At 36.3% G+C, this 20417-nt stretch overlaps 1 pseudogene; it reads left to right on the top strand.

Annotated features, from left to right (window-relative positions):
- The first annotated feature begins 581 nt into the window (after positions 1 to 581).
- On the top strand, positions 582 to 18795 carry LOC148013215 (putative pre-mRNA-splicing factor ATP-dependent RNA helicase DEAH5 pseudogene; annotated as a pseudogene).
- Positions 18796 to 20417: the final 1622 nt, after the last annotated feature.

Below are 20417 nucleotides of genomic sequence, written 5' to 3'. Positions count from 1 at the left end.
TTCCATGTGGTTCCATTGCAAAAGTTTATAAACTGTTTGGCAAATTGCATCTTCAAGACATTGTATCATGGGCCACAGTGTTCAAAATTCATTATGAGAGGCATGACGTTGAGCTGGTTATATAGTGCTTTGAATGGATACAAGAGTAGGAAGTGTTTGCTAATGTTGCCACATTCAATCTATCTTTGAAAGCTTGTATCACCATAAAGGCCTTGGAAATGGGTCAAACAATGCTTTTTAAATTCCTTGAATAGGGGTTTGAATAGGAGCCTTATGTGGGTAGCACAATAGTGGATATGTCTAGTAAATTTTTTGAGACTACTTTGCTACTGGCAATGAGCTATGGCAGCAAGATGGGTTCTTGGTGAGCAAGTTTCTGGCGAACAATTTGATGTTGTTGATGGTGGGTGTGTTCAAATTTTGAATCACATAGTGCACTCTATGATTTGGTAGCATGACATAGGTTAGTTGGCAACCTAACTTGCGTTGGTTAGTTTAGCGACTTGACTTGTGACTAGTTGTTACATCAGCAACACTGGATGTTGAAATATTTTTAGGTTATATGTTCAACTTCTATAGCAATGTCTCTTGCCAAGAGAGTAGCTAAAGAGTTTGGTCATAGACTAGGGGAGGGGGTAGGATATGCCATCAAGTTTGAGGATTGTGTAGGACCTGAGATAGTAATAAAGTACATGGCAGATGGTATGCTCTTGGGAGAGATACTTATTGATAAAAATATTTTAGCTTTTATTTTGTGATCATGCTTGAGAAGACAGATGAAAGGATGATACTGGTGCATAGATCGAACACTGTATGTGCACATAGTGAGCACCGGAAGGTCCCCAAGAACAAAAGAACTCTACTTTTGCACAAAGAACAAGGAAGAAAGCTTGCACAACATGAAGCAAGAGACTCATTGGGTACAATTTCCCCCCATGCCTTGTGTGAGCGCTCCACAAAGTATGTATTTGATATACTATTCATCTCCAAGCTCAAAAAATAGCCCAATTTACAATTAGCATGCTTTAGCTTTTGTGTTTTCTTTTGTCCCACTAAAGAATTAAAGCTATTGGGCGCCCAAGGAGTCGGGCGGTACCCAAATACAATGTCCAATACAAATATTTAAATCGTGCACCCATGCGCATACAAAAATAATAAATAAATGATAAGTGCTTCAATAAATAAGCGCGTCAAAATATTAGCGCCATGCCTAAGATGCGCGCCCATCAAAAATGATAATAATTTGAATACATGCTATCCTCTAGTGCTTCCCAACGCCACCATTGCCTGCTCTACACATCAACTGAAGCATTCACAATTGTTAGAAAATAATAAAATTAAACCGACAAAAGTGAATACCTAGCATTCTTCAGCTACAAAATAAATAAATTGGTTAGAACTCAATCCTAACCTTAATTTATTACAAGTTCACACTCTAAACTCATAAACGTCTATTAATTTAAATATGTATTTTGCAGAATCACCTGCTATGGAATCACCCACTTGCACATTAAATTAACAAGACGCCCGAAAAGGACAGGCATTCCCATCGACTTTTCGCACAAGGAATCCACCTTGTGTATGAGCCCCAGCAATAAATAAAATTTTACAAAATCCACCGCAAAACCTCACGGAATCCACTGTGGAATATGCCTCCTAGCATCATATCCCCGGGGTGGGATAGCAATTGTCCTCAATTGCTATTAGCTCAATGTGGAGTCAGCAGTGTGGGTTAAGCACTTGGGTTTCGAGCGTGCATCCATTGGGCCTCTTCAACAGGATGATTTTTAAAATTAACCAAATATCTAGAATATCTATGGCCATTTCTAGTGGTCATAAAGTCAGTATCTAGAATAGTTTCAGATTCAAGGATTTCAGTTTCTTCTTCTAGCAAAGGAGGGTTTTCATTCACAAGGTGTACAGGTAACTGTCCTCTAAAAGGTCGTAATAAACTGATATGAAAAGTGTTGTGAATTTTCCAATGTCGTGGTAATTCTAGTTTAAATGCATTGTCATTGATTTTGTGAATGATCTTGAAAGGTCCATAAAATCTAGGGGCTAATTTTACAACATGGTGTTTGTCAACACTTTGTAAGCTTCGCTTTTCAATTCGTAACCAAACATAACCATCAACTTTGAAACTCATAGCTTTTCTTTTCTTGTTGGCTTGTTTTGTGTATGATTGCTGGGCTTTGGCAATCATATCTTTAACTTCATCAAAAATAGTAGCATGCATATTAGCAATATCATTAGCAGTTTGAACTTTGTTTGACAATGGTGTAACAGGTGTAGGCAATCTATATCCATCAATAATTTCAAATGGTGCTTTCTGTGTAGCTGTATGTGGTGTGTTATTGTATGTGAACTGAAGTAAATGTAAATGTGTATCCCATGTTTGTGGTTTTGAAATTGTGTATGCATGTAAAAGTTCTAAAATGGTATTGTTAGTAGCTTCTGTTTGGCCATTTGTTTTAGGATGAAATGCAGATGAAAATTCAATCTTTGTTCCTAAGTTAGCAAACAAAGTAATCCAAAAATTATTACAGAATCTAGAATCACGATCAGAAATAATAACTTTTGGCAAACCATGACTAGTGAAAACTGTTTTCAAGAACAATTGAGCAGCTTGAGATGCAGTTAATGTTTTCTTGCATGGAATGAAATATGCTTGTTTGCTAAACCTATCAACAATAGTCCAAATCATGTCATGATTAGCTTTAGCATTAGGTAAACCAGTGATAAAATCCATTGAAATCTGTTCCCATGGTCATTCTAAAATTGGTAAAGGCATTAATAAACCATATTGTTTACCATGGTGTCTTTTAACTCTTTGATAAATTAAGCATTCAGATACAAAGTTAGATACATCAGTTTCCATGTATGGCCAATAAAAATCTTCAATCAGTGTACGCAAAGTAGAAATAATTCCTCTATGGCCTTGGTATGGGGGACAATGAATTTCATGCAAAACAAATGATCGAAATGGAACAGTCACACATAATCTTTTTTCATAAAACATAAATCCATCAGTGTAAGACAATGAATCAATAGGAATCCAATTATTTGCAACTAGTTTATTCCAATCAGCTTGAAAAGTAGGGTCTTGGTCATAAGTGTCTTTCATAGGGAGAAGAGAGTCAAAAGATATCATAGAAATATTATGAATAGTCGGTCTTCTACTTAAAGCATCGGCAATAACATTCTCTTTTTCGGGTTGATATTGTATGAGTGGATGAAAACTTTGAATAAAAGCAGCCCATTTAATGTGTCGGTCATATATTTGTGGTTGACTAAGAAGATGTCTAATGCTTTGTTAGCCAGTTTAGATCATGAATTCGGATCCCATTAAATAATGTTTCCATTGATGTAAAGCTTGTACTACAGCTAGCAACTCCTTATCATAGGTAGAATACTTAAGTTCAGAGGGTTTAAGTTTGCAACTAGAGTAGGCTATGGAATGAGAATCTTGCATAAGGACTGCTCCTATTCTAGATCCACTAGCATCAGTGGACTACTAAGAGTCTATTGAAGTCAGGTAATTGCAATACAGGAGCATGAGTTAAAGCATGTTTCAGTAAATCAAAGGACTTTTGTTGATTGTTAGACCAATGATACACAATGCCTTTCTTTAATAGTTTTGTCAAAGGTAATGCAAGCAATGAAAAATTTCTCACAAATTTTCTGTAAAAGCTAGCAAGACCTAAGAAAGAACGTAATTCATGCACATTTTTGGGTATCGGCCAATTCAAAATTGCTTCTATCTTTTTAGGGTCAACTTTAATACCTTCAGATGAAACAATATGTCCTAGATATTCAATTTCTGTTTGGAAAAATTCACTCTTTTCTGGATTGGCATATAATTGATTCTCTTTTAATAATTTAAAAACCAAATATAAATGTTCATAATGCTCGTTCTCATTCTTACTAAAAACCAATATGTCATCAAAGAAAACAATGACACAATGCTAATGCTTCAAAAATATGTGATTCATCATACGACTGAATGTGGCTGGTGCATTAGTTAAACCAAAAGGAATAACCAAGAATTCATAGTGTCCAAATTGTGTTCTAAATGCAGTTTTGAATATATCAGATGTGTCCAATCTTACTTGATGGCATCCAGATTTAATATCTATCTTGCTGAATATGGCAGATCCTTGTAGCTTGTCCATAAGATCATCTACCCTAGGAATTGGATATCTATTCTTAACAGTGATTTTATTTAGGGCACAATAATCAATGCACATGCAATAGGTTTTGTTTTTCTTCTTCACTAATAAGACAGGTGCACCAAATGGAGAACTACTAGGTCTAATAAGTCCTTAGGTTAATAATTCTTCAATTTGGGCTTGAACTTCTTTCTGTTCAATTTGGTTATGTCTATATGGTGCTTTACATGGTGGTTGTGATCCAGGAATTAGGTCTATCTTGTGATCTTCAGGACGCACAAGTGGTAATCCAGGTGGTAAATCAGCAGCAAAACAATCTTGAAATTGGGAAAGAAATTGTGCGTGCCTAGGTTGCATCTGATTTTCTTTAGCTTCGATTTCATTCACCCATATTAAATAGGATTTACTACTTTTTCGTAATGCACGTTTAGCCTGAGTATGACTAAGCAATGGAAAATTATTGAAAGTGTGCATACCATGCAATGTGATTTGTTTCCCTTTAGAATGAATTTTCATTGAATGCATGGAATAGTCTATATCAGGATTGTACTGATGTCACCAAGGCATTCCTAAGATAATGTCACTAGACTGCAAAGGTACAACTAAGAAATTTCTACATTCAATATAATCACCAATTTTAATTTCTAAGTCATGCACCTCTTGTGTTCCATTGTATCTAGTGTCTAAGAATGCAGCCTTGATGAGATAATGTGTAAAAACAGTATGTAAATTCAATTCTTTGACCAATTTTGTAGAAATAAAGTCGTGTGTGCTCCCATCATCATATAAAACAGTATTTTCTTTACCATGCACAAGACATTTCATCGTTAATAAAGAATGGGGATTTGGCATACTTGGTAAAGTATCTAAAGTAGTACCAATGTCGTCATCGTCTTCCTTGAAATCTGGCATCCATTAGGGGAGTTTTGAGGTCTCGAAAATGCCTTTTAGGATGTGGAGAGAGAGTGCTCTAGACCAATAATAGCAAAGCCTCCGTAATGGAACTTCTATTTAAAAAAATTTAAAAATAATTTTACAAAAATATATAAATATAATAATATTACGAATTTGTATTTTTATTATGTATTTTTAGTCTCTTATATTCGTGATTATGACATCTTTTGCATTAATGGCATAGAGTCTCGGCTACTTTTATTTAATGATGTTTCTAGATTAATGATAATGACTGATGTAATCGAAATTCAAATTGGTGAAAAGCATGGTGCTCAGTTTTTTCCCTCCTTTCTTTTATTCCTTTATTGTTTTTCCCTCCATTATGGTAGCCTAGTCCTCTCTCTCTCTCTCTCTCTCTCTCTCTTTGCATGTCTCTTTCTCTTCTACCATGGATACAGAAATTCGACCTTCAACAAGGCGTCCAAGCTCCCAAATCACATTCATATCAGTGTTTAACTCATTCCAAACTGATGGAAGATGGATTCTTACTATCATTAGCAAAGGTAGTTGGATCACCATGCAACAAGCAAAACGTGGAAAAAGGCAAAGACATGAGAGCTCGTTTATCTTTGCTTGGAAGGGCAGAATCCGAGATTTTAAGCTTGGAACAAATAAGAATAGCATCAAAGAGGTACTAGTGCAACATGTGTTCATGCATAGAGAGCTGTGTTTGAAACCTGGATCTTCAAAGCTTTCAATGCATAGACCAAATTGTAAGAATTTGATTCTTAAAGTTTTTCCTTTCTTAAACATGGTTTAGGTTTTTCCATTATAATATTTGTTTGTCTTGTAGACGTCTATCCCTCTAATCTTGAGGAATGGCAACCAGTGGAATCTATTATTGATGCTATTGATGTTATACATGGTTCAATTGGAGAAGAAATGTATAGAGGCAGAAAGAAGACAGAGCTTGCAGAGAATGGAATATTCTTTTATGACCATTCTTATGTTATTCCTATGCGGCATTGCCAATGGGGATCAATAAAACTCCTTCCTTTGCCAGATTTCTCAAGCTTTGAGTGGCCTTTGCCAAGTCCAGCTACTAGTGAGGGCTATAGATGTAAGATATTTTCTGAGATCCAGAAAGCACTAAAATCTAATATCTCAAGTAGGCTAAGCAAAGTTACTTTATTTATGCCTATTAATATATTTATTGATTTCTTCTCTAATATGGAGATAAGAATAACAAAAACCATACTTTCAGTGAAGAGACTAACATATGATCATATCATACAATTTGTTGATGAAGGATGGGATACAAGGACAGAAGGAAAAATTATATGTAAGATAGATCAAGACTCTATAGCTTGCAAATATATGATTGCTACTCAAAATTTTATCCTTAGCTTTTACTATAGTCGATGGCATTTTGTTGGTAGTAGTCTAGTTGCTTTAGACCATAATCTTAATGATTTCAGCAAAGATCCTATAGTGGATCTTGATATTTGGTTCAACGAGGATATTATTGCAATCTTAAAGATCAGAAAATCATGTACGCTACATCAAGTGAGGATGGATTTACAAAATGAATACATTGAACTACCATGCTCCTTTGTATTCCAACTTGACAAGAAACGAGTAAGTTTTCACATCATATTATATCTACTTAGATGTATATCAAGATCTCACTTTCTAACTAACTAACATTTGTAATTTATTTTTTGCAGATATCGAAAAGGAGAGAAAATAATATACACTGCAAGGACATTCAAGAAAAGATATCTTTACTATCAATATAAAATATATGTACAAATTTTGTAGCAGATGTCTATCTGCCATCTCTATGAGATATAGAAGGGCTGAAGGGCAAATTTCTATATATGAAGGCTTACAAGGCGATATGGCAAAGCTATTTCTTTTTTGGAGAACTATCCTTTCTAGGAGTCCTTTTGCCTTTCTTTGATGTCTTGGGTACAGAAGGTGTTGAAGCTGTGGCTTCGCCTTCCGTGGTTATAGGCACCGCATCTCCTTCATGGTGCAAATCCCCACCAATCTCTGTTGTTGGTTGTATACAATCGACCATTATATACTTCAAGAGCTTTGCTCTGACGTACCAAACATGCTCAGATGTATAGCAATCCTTCGAAAACTGTCACACATTTATAGAAAAAAGAGTTTTAGTTCATTATTGTTCTTACAATAGATTATATTTTTATCATCAATGGACTATTTGCAATTAATATCTATCTTAACGTTTAGCATCTTTCATATTACCTTTACATGTTTATCATCATTAAGATAAACAAAGTTAACCATTCTTCTAGCATTTGCAATTACCCTCCAGCCACAAGAATGGCTACCATCCTGATGGGGACACTGCAACCACCAACACAAAGTAAAACTATAAAGAGGACGGATGGTAGTTCATAGAATAAACTCATGTTTCAATTATTTTAATGAATAACTTACCGCAACTTGTCTATATTGCATTGTTGCAAGCAATTCAGACGGCATAGGGGTCTTTTCTCTAGCTCTTCAATTAATATTTTGGCACCTCTATATATAAAATATGTTGAAATTTAGAGTACTTACAAAAAAAATAATTGAAATATCAAGGAGCCCTTGGATAATATAACTTACAATTTAGCATTTCCATGGCTTCCTTTCATAGAGTTGATTAAAAAACATTGCTTATCCACAAGGTCTATTGCAATCAAGCTCCAATGAGAACTAAAAGCAATCATATCTCAACAAATTAGTAGGACAAAATCTCAAAAACTCTAATAGAATATTGAATCGCTTACTTTTCATTATATGGAATTATAAGGAGCTCCAAAGTATCGAAGTCAATCAGATTGAGCCAGTGCTCAATAAAACTTGTATCAAGCTCGTTCCTCATAAAGAATGAGATAGATGGATCAAGAACCTCAATTTTTTGTTGTATATCCAAAGAAAACTCATGCATTATACACCTAGAAAAGGCATAGAAATAGTGAGTATAAACAAGAAAAATCTTATTGTTAAAAAAATATCAAAAAGTATAAGTAATTATGGATGGATATACCTTAGGCCAACAAGAATAATACTGTCAATTACTTCTCTTCTCCATTTATCTGCCTGTTCCTCTTTAGCTTTCTCCTCTTTTTCATGTTGCCTTGTATCCCTCTCATGGGTGACATCATCAACCCTGAGACCAGAATCATCTTTCTTTCTCCTAGTAGCTGGGGGCACATTAAGGATATTAAATGTCTTCACATCAGTGTGAGGGGAATTGGCTCAAGGACCTTTGAAAATCTATATCTTAGCCTCCTAAGAATTACCATGTCCTTGTCCATGAGTGTGAGCCTATGAGCATGAGCAGCACAAATATAGGCATCTTGAAAAAACTCAACTAAAAAATCCTCTGTGGCTTCTTGTATACAATTAAGAGTTGTTCTTGTCCATCTGAAACTATCCAAACTATATTTGTCACAAATTTCCCTGACAAGCCTATGAAAAGACAACTTTGGAATTGCATTGTCAAGAGCCTTTACTGCCTTCCTAATCTCCCTTAGGCACCTGACATTTTGAGAAAACTTTCTCTTTGGCTTTGATTTTCTAGAGAGCTTCTGAGGCTTTGAAGACTGATGAATCTTTGATGTTAAATCCCTAGGATCAATCTTCTCCTTTCTTGCTGTTGCCTTAGTCCTAGCCATCTACCAAAAAAAGACATGTTACTTCTTCTCTAGCATGTCCAGCGAAACACGAGTTTCAGACAAGAGGCATCCATGCTGCATGTCATTTTCACGTTTCAGCTGAATTTTTCTCGAGCGTGTCCAGTGAAACGCGAGTGTCAAGCAAGGCGCCTCCTTGCAGCTGCTTCTTTTCACGTTTCACCGGACTTGTTGTCCATTGTGTCCAGTGAAACACAAATTTAAGACATGAGGCCTCCTTGAAGCATGTTCTTTTCACGTTTCACCGGACAACTCATGAATAGCAAAAAAATCGACAAAACCAAGAAAAAAGAGCTTTGATCTAAGGAAAGCTTTTAAAATTACATAAAATATCCACAGAATTAGGGAAGAAGTTTGAAGATTTCCTTAAATCTCCACAACATTAAGGAATGCTCCCACTGTGGAAAAAATTCTTTTGTAGTGCTGATAAGCTCATTATAACATAAAGGATTAAGGAACAGTATCAAAAGAATGCATTGAATGGAGCCTGTTATTGAAAAGCAAGATGCAGAAGACCATACCTTCTTTTTAGCTTATTCTTCACAATCTCAGCCTAATGACGAGAATATGCTCGAAGGTTTCCTTTGTTGGGGAAGCAGTGAAATGCTTGGAGATTAGAAGGAACACCAAAGGTAAAGGCGGAGTAGCAATGTTTTCTGCTTGCTGGAAATGCATTGAAAGGTGAAGGCGGTGAATTTGCATGGACTCAACGCTCTTGGTAAAGTGTTAATAACACACGTGTGACGTATTCTCGCTTACCAGAATTTTTTTATCTATGGTACAAGCATTACTTGGAAAAGTGTTATGTAACACACGTGTGACGTATTTTTGAAAAAAGAGAGTCCGCACGTCTTCTGAGGAGTTTGATACGGTGTGTTAAGTGAGACACATGTGCACGCATTCTGAGGCATTTCGTGCATGCAAAAATATTGAAAATTTCATCCAAATTTGCGGTCCCGTTTATTTTTCCATCATTACACAAACTTTTTCATTAGAACTATCACCACATGCTTAACGATCAATATAAAAGCATTTCGAAGCCATTTCTCCGACATTGTCTTCTTTTCTGCCAAAATTTCGTCTCGACTTCCCTTCAAGGTCCTTGCTTCCTATGTGGAGAGCAGTTCAACAATCTTTGATAGGTAACAAATTTTTTTTATTACAAGTATTTTAACAAAATAAACTTGATTAATATAGAAAGAATTTTTAGTAACACTTGAATAATTACAGATCTTATGTGCTTTGTATCTTTTAAAAGCAGCATAGCTTTTCCAGAAAGGATTTTATCATAAATTTCTGTGTTTCCATAGAATTAATTTATAGTTCATGTTTCTCTTCTTGATTTGCATCTTTTGACCAGTGAAACGCGAAATAATGTCCCTGTTAGTGATATTTTGCTAAGTATTGCATTTCACCGGTGAGATATTGAAATAATTTTCGTCTTCAAGATAGTGTCCGGTGAAACGCGATTTCTTCACAAGCATTTGCCTTGGACACTATAATTTTCGTGTTTCACTGGTCAACTAAAAAAATTTCTCATTTTTTGATTTTTTTGTCTTGAAAAATGCAATTTTGGGGCCTCTTTCCATGGTTCCATCTTGTTTATTTGGATATTGTTTCTATTCTGCTTTGTTTTAAGGGATAAATCTTTTCTTGGTCAAGATGACAAAGAGGAAGCTATCTTTGGAAAGAATGGATGAGGAGGAGATAATTGAGACATCTGATGATAGGCTCTTTGATTTCTTACACACCACTGGAAATTCTTCCAAGTTTGGCTATATCAGGAAAATTTTCAATGTTCCTTTTGATTTGAAGGAGTTATTGGAGAATCTTAAAGATAAACTTAAGGAGTATATATGTTTTTATGATAGACATGTGCAAGGTTTGGAAGTCAATGGATTTGTTCATTATAGTGATGTCATGGGAGCCACCAGTACATCCAAGTCAACTTTGCTAGGCAGGTTCAACCTCATTGATGAGGAATTCAGAAAGAAAGAAACATGTTGCCCTTTCCACAGGTATCAACACCAATGCCTTTTGATCCACAAGGACGTTGGATTTATTATGTACCTTCAGTACATGGAAAATTCTTCTCTAGATATAGACCAACAGGGAAAGCTAGAGGATATTGCAAGTATGGATAAGAAGGTCGAAGAGAAGGAGGAGATGTTCCAAGAAGATGTTGAGAATCAACTTGTCTAAGGTTTTGATGTAGGTTTGTTCAAGAGTGACAACATCACAATGGTGGAAGAAAAGGAGATTGAGCCAAGTGCACAGGTTGATGAAGAAGGTCCTCTTGCATGTGTTCCAACATTTCCCACTTATCTTATCAACAAGAAGAGATATGTGTTGCTAAATGATATTCAACATCTTTTTGATCTTAGAGAAGATTATTGCTTAGCAATCCTTACAGGTTGGAGAAAAAATGACATGAATTTTATAGGTTATGAACAAGAACCACTAGCAAGTCTTGATGTTGAGGGAGAGAATTTCCAAGATAGCTCTATAGCCTTACAAACATGTATTAATCAGATCATAGAATACGAAAAGGGGGGGCTACCTACAGAAGAAGAGTTCTTGTAGGTCCAGAAGAAACTTCATATTGATGATGTAGGGTATGAAGAGAGATTGAAGTCTCCATCAGATGAGAAGCCCAAGAGTTCAATAAATCTTTATGATGATAGTCTTCTTGAAGAAGACGAACACCCTAAGGTATGAAATATAATTCGAAGTTACCCATTGAGTTTATGTTAGACTTTATTATGCATTATAGATAAATATCTTATATCTTGTACTTTTGTGGTTTGTTCTGTAGATTGAGATTGAAGATCTGGACAACTTTCTTGGAAGAGCCAAGGGCTCTAGGCCAATGAAGCTTGGAAAAAATCAAAGCCTTGGCCATTATATTGGAAACTTAAACAATCAAACAATTGTAATATATCATAGTAGATTGTCAAGCTCTCCAAGTCTACCAATGATGGCTTTAAGAGCTATCTCAAAGGTAATTGGATCTCAAGTTTTCAGCAGAGGTTTGGACAAGATCATTTTAGTGGAGAAGGAAGAAGCCATAAGAGTTTTTAGCTTCATGCCTGGATACAGTGGATCTAGAGCTGGATATTTTGGAGTTCTTGGCTCCTATTTGCTCTCTTATGTAGGAGATAGTAAGAAATTTGAAGCTTCTTCCAAGCTATCGAAAACAAGAGTTTTTGAAATACAGAGGTCTTATTGAGTGGGATGAAACAAATGATTCGTCTAGAGGCCCTGTCAAGCTACCTGAAACCAAGGACTCCTCTGAAGGCCCTGTTGAGGTGCCTGAAACTAAGGACTCTTCTGCAACACAATCAGACTAGAAGATGCCAAAGATTAAGGGTCCCAACTCTTTGTTTGGTTTGTAACCATTCTGTAAATCTTTGCTTTGCACAAGAATTTAAATATCTATCTTTTCTTCTTTGGGTAACAATTTGTATAGTCCTTGCTAAAGATGATGTATTGCTTGATATGGTTGTATCTTTAAGCTTGAATTTATGCCAAATTTGTCAATAGAACCATTGAAAGACCTCTAATAAACTGTTGGCTTTGTGTCTTCCACCTCCATGTCTTGTGTGTCTGAAATATTTTGTTCTTGCTTGATAATGTGATTTTTCCATACCTTGGGTTGACCAAATAGATAGAGATCCATATTGTTTAATAAAGTATGGAGCATGGTTGTATAGAATATGCTGCATAGTCAACAAATAAAGAAAGTTATTAAAAAACATTATATGAGTTCGACAATGAAGAAACAAACATATACAAACTTCTTACCATATAGTGAGTAAAGTGTTGATCACCCCAAGCTTCTATCATCGCCTTTTTGAAAAGGTTCAATTGGTTTTTAAAGTCTTTGAGATCATCATCATTCCATTCAGTCTTATCACAATAAAAAAACACTTTGTCTAGTGTTTCCTAAACTTTAGCTTTTCTATTTCGAGCTTGTCCATTATTAGTGTGATCCTTAACTGCATTATGTAGGGATTTCCACTGATTAAATTTAATAGTTGAGCCACCATTTCTCGAGTTTATCTTGCCAAGTCTCCCATGAAAGCCTAGAAACCTTCTAGCCTTCACTCCACCAATAGATGGTTTTTTTGGGACACAATTACCATCCTTAGACTTTTGAAGATCTGGTTCAATAACAACATTGCCACCATGCAAACCAATTGCAGAGAGAACTTTTTCAACCTTTGTTATAGCATCTATTCTAGTTGATAATGGCTTCAGCTTCCATGCAAATCCTATATAGAGATGAACAAGCTTTTCAATTATCTTATAAAGTGCATGAAGTGTACAAATATGGACATTCGCTAAAGGAATGTCCAAGACTGGTTTAAACTGTGGATCCTTATTGTGCCTAGGGGGAGCTCTATTCCAATTTCTTGAGTTTAACTCTCCAGCTGGTGACATGCAGTATAAGCAAGGAGATCTCGAGTTAGCTCCCTTTGATACATTATACATACATTTGAGTGTCTTTAGGTCACCAGCTATGTGCCACTGTAGTTCCCAAATCCTTCAACAAATAGCTCTTCTCTTGCTTGTTGCCTTTGAATAACATTAGGTATTGATGTTTGATGAAAAACCCAATATAGTATATCAAAATTCTTAGTATCTACCTCAAATGCTCCTAGCCACCATATGTTATATTCAGATTGAACACTAAATGATGTTGAGTGATTGCAATGACCTGACGAAAGTGCTCTATTCATCAAGGTGATAGAGATTCTCTCCAATTTTTTACATTTCAGAATCTCACTTTCATCAAGTTTAATCACAAATCTAGCCACTCCATGTGCCTCTGCTACTGACAAGTCATAAAATTTGATCATTAAGCATTGTAGGGTGGGCAAGTCAAGGAAAATATTGTTAAATTCATTGAATGTAACCTCCTTTTTCTTGCCCTTGAAGCTAGCCTTGATATGAAAAGGCTCACCTAGAATCTCCATCACTTTGTTATTAACTCTCTGTCTGATAGTCCTAACCACAAATGGCTTCGGAAGTATGCAATTACGTACCTGTCCTTGCTTCATATTTGATTGTAAAAGCTGGAAAAGTTGCATATAAGCATCTCGACTGATACCAATACTATCCAGTGTCTTCTGTACTAACTCAGAATCCAAAGAATGATCCTTTACGAATGACTCCAAGCATTGTTTCTTTGCCTTTTTAAATTTCTTCTTCTCCAAAATATCCTTTGAAACTACTGAAGGAAGAAGATGATAATAAAACTGAGCTACTTTTAAAGAATCTCTTTCACTTGCATTTGGTTGTAGAAGAGATCTAAGCAAAATTAACATCACAAATCAATGCAAGTAGTTTAAATAAAGCCATATTTAAGATTCTTCAAGTGAAAAAAAATATACCTTGCTACTTGGATTCTTTTACCACAGCCTCCTCCTTCTCGTTTGAGATTATCAATATTTTTAAGAGCTCTTTGTCGATTTTGAAGGCCTAATAAAGTTTGCTTTCGTTGATAAGCTTTGATACGCTTTTCCAATGAATGAAATTTTTGTTGACAATCCTCTAGCTTCTGCAACAACTCTATATTGTGTTTCATCAAAAGATGATTCTCTAGTCCAAGGATATCCTTTTCTACAACAAGATTAAGTGTATCCATTGTAGCCATCACCAATAAACCTCATTAATGATGAGCTATTATAGAAAGGAGTGCTATTTCTGCTAGGATCTTTGGGATATAGCTTTCCATCTAACCAAAGATCAATATTCTTCTTTCCTTCAAACCTCAGTATATGTTTCATAGACTCTGTAACCGTGATAGATTTTGTTCTCTTTCTTATTGGTTCATACTCACTGTCCAACTCAATATGAAGATGATAGAGAGGTCTTTTATGAGAGCTACAGAGATCATTAGATGGTTGATCCATAGCTGAGTTACAGAGATCATTGGGTGATTGATCCATAGCTAAGGATATGATTAGAAGCAAGAATGAAAACAAAGAAGAGACTACTAAGGAGGAGAAAAAAAGAAGAGAGAAATGATGGAGGGAGGCAATCGAGTATCCACCAAAATTCAAATTGAATATTACTTTTCACTTTAATGAGGAGAGGTAAGATCTTCATTATGACAACCTTGCCAACTTTATGGCAACCTAGATTTCTAGGTTCGATGTGACCACGAGAATATCACGACAATGACTTATTAACGAATTTTGATATTTTAACTTACCAAAATATAAACCTTTTAAAAATTCTATAAAATGATTTTATTTCTTAAATTGTTTTCTCTCTCTAGGATCTCTTACAGGGCATTTTCGAGACCTCAAAACTCCCCTAATGTCTTCATGTTCTTCATCTTCTGTCGCTCCCAAATAATTGATATGAACAATTGGCTTTTTGAATTGACAATTGGCCGCTAGATGTCCAGGTTGATGACATTTGTAAGAAACTATGGGTTTGGCTTTAGATACATTATTGGTAATAGCAAGAAGTTTAGAAATGTTGGGATTTGACTGGAGAGATGGCTTAGGGTTTGGATTTGTGTTTGATGGCAAAGCAGGTGGTCGTGTCCAAGATTTACGGAATGAAGATGGAAGGAAACGACTTTGATTGAATCTTCAAAATTTTGAATTGAATTGTTTTGAACCAAAGTTACCATTGGTTTGAAATTGTTGTGGTTGCTTCTCTCGTCCTCGAATTTTGTCTTCAGTGTCATGGGCCAAGGAAATTACATCTTCGAGAGTTTTTGGCTTGAACATGTTGACCTCTGCATAAAAATGTCCAAGTAAGCTAGACATAAACTTGCATTTATGGGTTGCCTCAGGTACATCTTCAAGCATTCGTAGTTGCAATAAAGCGTTCCAAAAACGCTCGGTATATTGTGAAATAGGCTCACGATCTCTTTGTTGTAGAAGATCCCATTGTTTGATTGCTTTTTCATGGAATTGGGGTGGAAGGAAATTCTGTGAAAATTTCTTTTGGAAAGTCTCCCAAGTAGTAGGACAATCAATGCTTTTCCGGACAACAGTCCACCATAGGGATGCTCGGTCAACTAGATGATTGGTGACACACTTAATTTTGTCTTTCTCAGCATACTGTTCTTCATGGAAATAATCATCAAATTGACTGATAAAAGCAAGTACAGTCTTTCCATCGCGTGACCCATTGAAAGTACGAAATTTGAAATTTATCTTACTTATCTTTGTTTCTTTCCGAATAGATTGCACTTCAAGTGTTGCATCGATCGTACGTCGTATAAGATCTTGAGATTGCGGTCCATCTTGGTCGGCGGTAGATCATTGCAGATTGGCCAATTGAGCTTGCAAGGTTTATCGTGCTCTTTGTTCCTCTCGAAGCTGCATCATAATCAAATTCAATTTTTGCTCCATCGTTGGTTCGGGTAGGTCACCTTCAGCCATAAAATCTTCCATGGTTTGATTGGACATCCTGCAAAATTCCAAAAGACCTCACACACTTGAAATCTTGTCAACGGGATGAGCGTAGCTCAAAGTCGGGTTTACAAGGCTTATTTCTCTCTCTTTTTTAAATGGATTTTTGTAGTATTTTCTCCTTTGCGGTTGCAGAATTTGATATCACAGTCGTCTTCCCAAAAATAATCTTGCATGTATACTGTGTGTTGCAAACTATTCGCTGGAATCTGGTTCTATCAGTCCACAGGTGTGAACAAGGGCTTCCAAAGAGTTGAAGACAGGTTCGTGTTTAGCCGGGTAGGAACTGCTGCTATGATAAATAGTTGGAATTGAAACTTGAAGCTTTAGAAAGCTTTAGAATTATAAGCTTTTAGAAATTTCGTAATTTTGTGGGGACAAGAGGACATCATTGAACTATTTCGATGACATGCAGTACATACTGCCACCGACAGAAAAATTGGGGGGCTTTAAGCTTTTTAAAAGCTTTTTCTAAGCTTATTAAGCTTCTAATCTAAGCTTAATGAAAAAAATTTATCTGAGAGTAGAGAAAAAATGACTTGTTGAAGAAGCTTCCCACGTGGTCCTCCGTCTGCTGCAGAAGTCGATCCTTCGTGATCTGAGTGTGTAGCAGGGGGTTCTTGACTACCAGGAACATGCTAGTATTGGCCGTTTGCTACGAGATTGACTGTAGATCTCGATCCTTCCAGAAGCTCCACCTTCGCGCAAGATGGTAAGCGATTGGAAGTTCTCAATCTCAGCTTCGCTCTGATACCACTGGTGCACAGATTGAACGTTGTATGCACGCGTAGTGTGCGCCGGAAGGTCCCCAAGAACAAAAGAACTCTATTTTTGCACAAAGAACAAGGAAGAAAGCTTGCACGACATGGAGCAAGAGACTCATTGGATACAATTTCCCTCCATGCCTTGTGTAAGCACTCCACAAAGCATGTATTTGATATATTATTCATCTCCAAGCTCAAAAAATAGCCCAATTTACAATTAGCACGCTTTAGCTTTTGTGTTTGCTTTTGTCCCACTAAAGAATTAAAGCTATTGGGCACACAAGGAGTTAGGCAGTACCCAAATAAAATATCCAATACAAATATTTAAATCGTGTGCCCATGCGCATACAAAAATAATAAATAAATGTCAAGCGCTTCAATAAATAAGCGCGCCAAAATATTGGCACCATGCCTAAGATGCGCGCCCATAAAAAATGATAATAATTTGAATACACGATATCCTCCAGTACTTTCCAACGCCATCGCTGCCTGCTCTACACATCAACTGAAGCATTCACAATTATTAGAAAATAATAAAATTAAACTGACAAAAGTGAATACCTAGCAGTCTTCAACTACAAAATAAATAAATTGGTTAGAACTCAATCCTAACCTTAATTTATTACGAGTGCGCACTCTAAACTCATAAACGTCTATTAATTTAAATATATATTTTGCGGAATCATCCACTTGCACGTTAAATTAACAAGACACCCGAAAAGGATAGGTGTCCCCATCGACTTTTTGCACAAGGAATCCACCTTGTGTATTAGCCCCAGAAATAAATAAAATTTTACGGAATCCATTGCAAAACCTCACGGAATCCACCGTGGAATATTCCTCTTGTCATCAGATATATATTGGCTATTAGAAGGGTTGGTTAGTCAGTGACCTTAATTGTTACATCAACAACACTAGATGCTGAAAAGCTGGATTGTACAAGACCCAAGACAGTAATAAAGTACATGAGAGATTATATGCTCTTGAAAGAGGTACTTGTTGATGGAAATGTTTCAGCTTATTCTGTGATCATGCTTGATGAGGCACATGAAAGCACAATACATACCGATGTGTTGTTTGGGATGTTAAAAGGGTTGGTTTGTCAATGTGACTGGCTTGTGTCTAATTGTTACATCAGCAACATTGGATGCTAAAACGTTTTTAGGTTATTTTTTCAACTACAACATATTCATTCCAGGTAGGACATTTTTTGTGGAGATGTTGTATGCAAAGTAGCTTGAGAGTGACTATTTGGATGCCACCTTAATCACACAATCATGCAGATCCATCTAATTGAACTAGAGGGAGGTATGCTATTTTCTTAATTGGTTAGGAAGAAATTGACATTGCTTGCCAGATTCTATATGAAAGGATGAAAGGGTTGGGTCGAAACATTCCTAAGCTAATCATTCTCCCTGTCTATAGTGCCCTCGCGAGTGAGATGCATACATGAATTTTTGAGCCAGCTACTCTAGGTTCAAAGAAAGTGGTAGTAGCCACCAACATCGCTAAAGCCTCTTTGACAATTGATGGCATTTATTATGTAGATGACCTAGGATTTGTAAAATAGAACATCTACAAAAAGCTTCGTTTAGACTCCCTCATCATTACACCCATTTCTCAAGCATATGCAAAACAACGTGCAGGAAGAGTTGGCCATACTAGACTAGGTAAGTGCTACCAGCTCTACAAAAAAAGTGCATATAGAAATGAGATACAACCAACAATTGTGTTAGAGATTCACAGAATCAACCTTGGTATGAGAACTTTACAGATGAAGGTTATGAGCCTTCGAGATAATGATACCTTGTTGTAGCTACAAAGAAGCTTGAAGCACCATCATAGCTCTCTCTCAATCTCAAGAGGAGCGCCAATTTCTTGTCCAACTGGAATCTTGCCTCAATCTTCTCCATTGTTTTCATTGACAAGGCATCTAATATTATAAAGCTACAAGGATCATGCTAACCTACATCAGTTCCCTTCTACTCGAGAAATTGCACTATTTGTGTTGTTGTATTTCTGTGGATGTACTTCAAAGCTATGGCCTTGGTTCAAGCTTCATCGACCTCTTAGGTTGGAATTCACACTTTCTTTTGTGTTTTATTATGACTCTTGTAAATTAATTGATAACCTTGTATTGTGGTTTGATCTGTTAGGTAGTTCTAATCATGCTTGTATTCACTATCATAATAGATCTCATTTGTGACCAAATTGCTAATGCCAAAATGTAATGTTTGTTATATTTGAGAAACCTTGCCTTAGATATAATGGTACTTAGTGTCTTTTTATTTTTGCATCTGAGCTCTTAGAATTGATTTTGATTTCACATGAAATTGATATGTTACAGCCCTTATATTTGATTTTGATATGGACCATAAACTAGGACTGAGTATGTTATATGCAGGTTCAAGTGTGCTATCTAATCTCTTCTATAAGCTCACTAGTTAGTGTGTTCCACCCCTCACTCCATCATTCCATCCAAATATCATTAGCCCTCTTCATGCCCATTGTTGTTTATACCCCTCTCCTAGTGGATACCAAAATTCATGGTGCTTCTTGGAGTGCTAACTTTGTTGTCCATGCAATCCTCTAGGTACGTGACATGATTTTGGGAGCTTCCTTCACATGTTCATCATAAGACAGCCTTCACCCAACTACCTATAGGCTTGCCTATAGGCTTCCCCAAATCAAGGTCCTATTTCCAGTCCCTTTATGTTGTGTTTCTTCATCAGGCAAACCACCTAGCATCTGTACACATCCAACAGCCTATCCCCCACCTTGAGAGGCCTTTGCTATTGTTCTAGGCTTCCCAATTGACATTGACACTCTAGTTATTGCCTATTTCTCCAGCCCTTGCATTTTCTAATGGAGTTCACTTTTAGTTTGTTGTTGGAGTGACTTTAAACAAATCCCAAATGCAATAGCAACAATTTGAATATGTTTGATGATGTTTGAAAAAGATGACAACAATGTAGATAGACCAGAGGTAGCAAAAACACACATTTGGTTGAGTCTAGGATTACAATAGCAATTCAAATTAGTTGTAGAGGATTGTAAGTGGTAGGTTGGCTTGCCAAGGCAGTGAATGTAGGTGTAGCAGTTGGATGATGACCTCTAGAAGCAAAACCTAATGTTTGATTTGCTTTATTTGCATGCTCTCTTTGGATAAGAACACAAGTACTTGCCTTGCATGCTCTTTTTCCAAAACACCTAAATGTGTGAAAGATTAATGTTTAAGGTTGGTCGGACTGTCATTTTAGGTCCTTGCCACACTGAAAGTCAATTCGCTCTCACCACATCAACTAGGTGGGCCTGTATCGGTTGGCTTTTTCTTGGTCGCTTACACTTAGTATGAACCTATCTTAAAGCATCCATTGAGTTAACAATTTTTTTAGTAATGATGACTTGGGTTGGGGTTAGGGCATAAAGAGTTTGAAT

This window comes from Lygodium microphyllum, chromosome 26 (genome assembly GCF_053477565.2).
Source record: "Lygodium microphyllum isolate KBCC chromosome 26, Lygodium_microphyllum_v1.1.10, whole genome shotgun sequence".
Lineage (NCBI taxonomy): Eukaryota > Viridiplantae > Streptophyta > Polypodiopsida > Schizaeales > Lygodiaceae > Lygodium > Lygodium microphyllum.
This window is presented reverse-complemented; position numbering and strand designations above follow the sequence as displayed.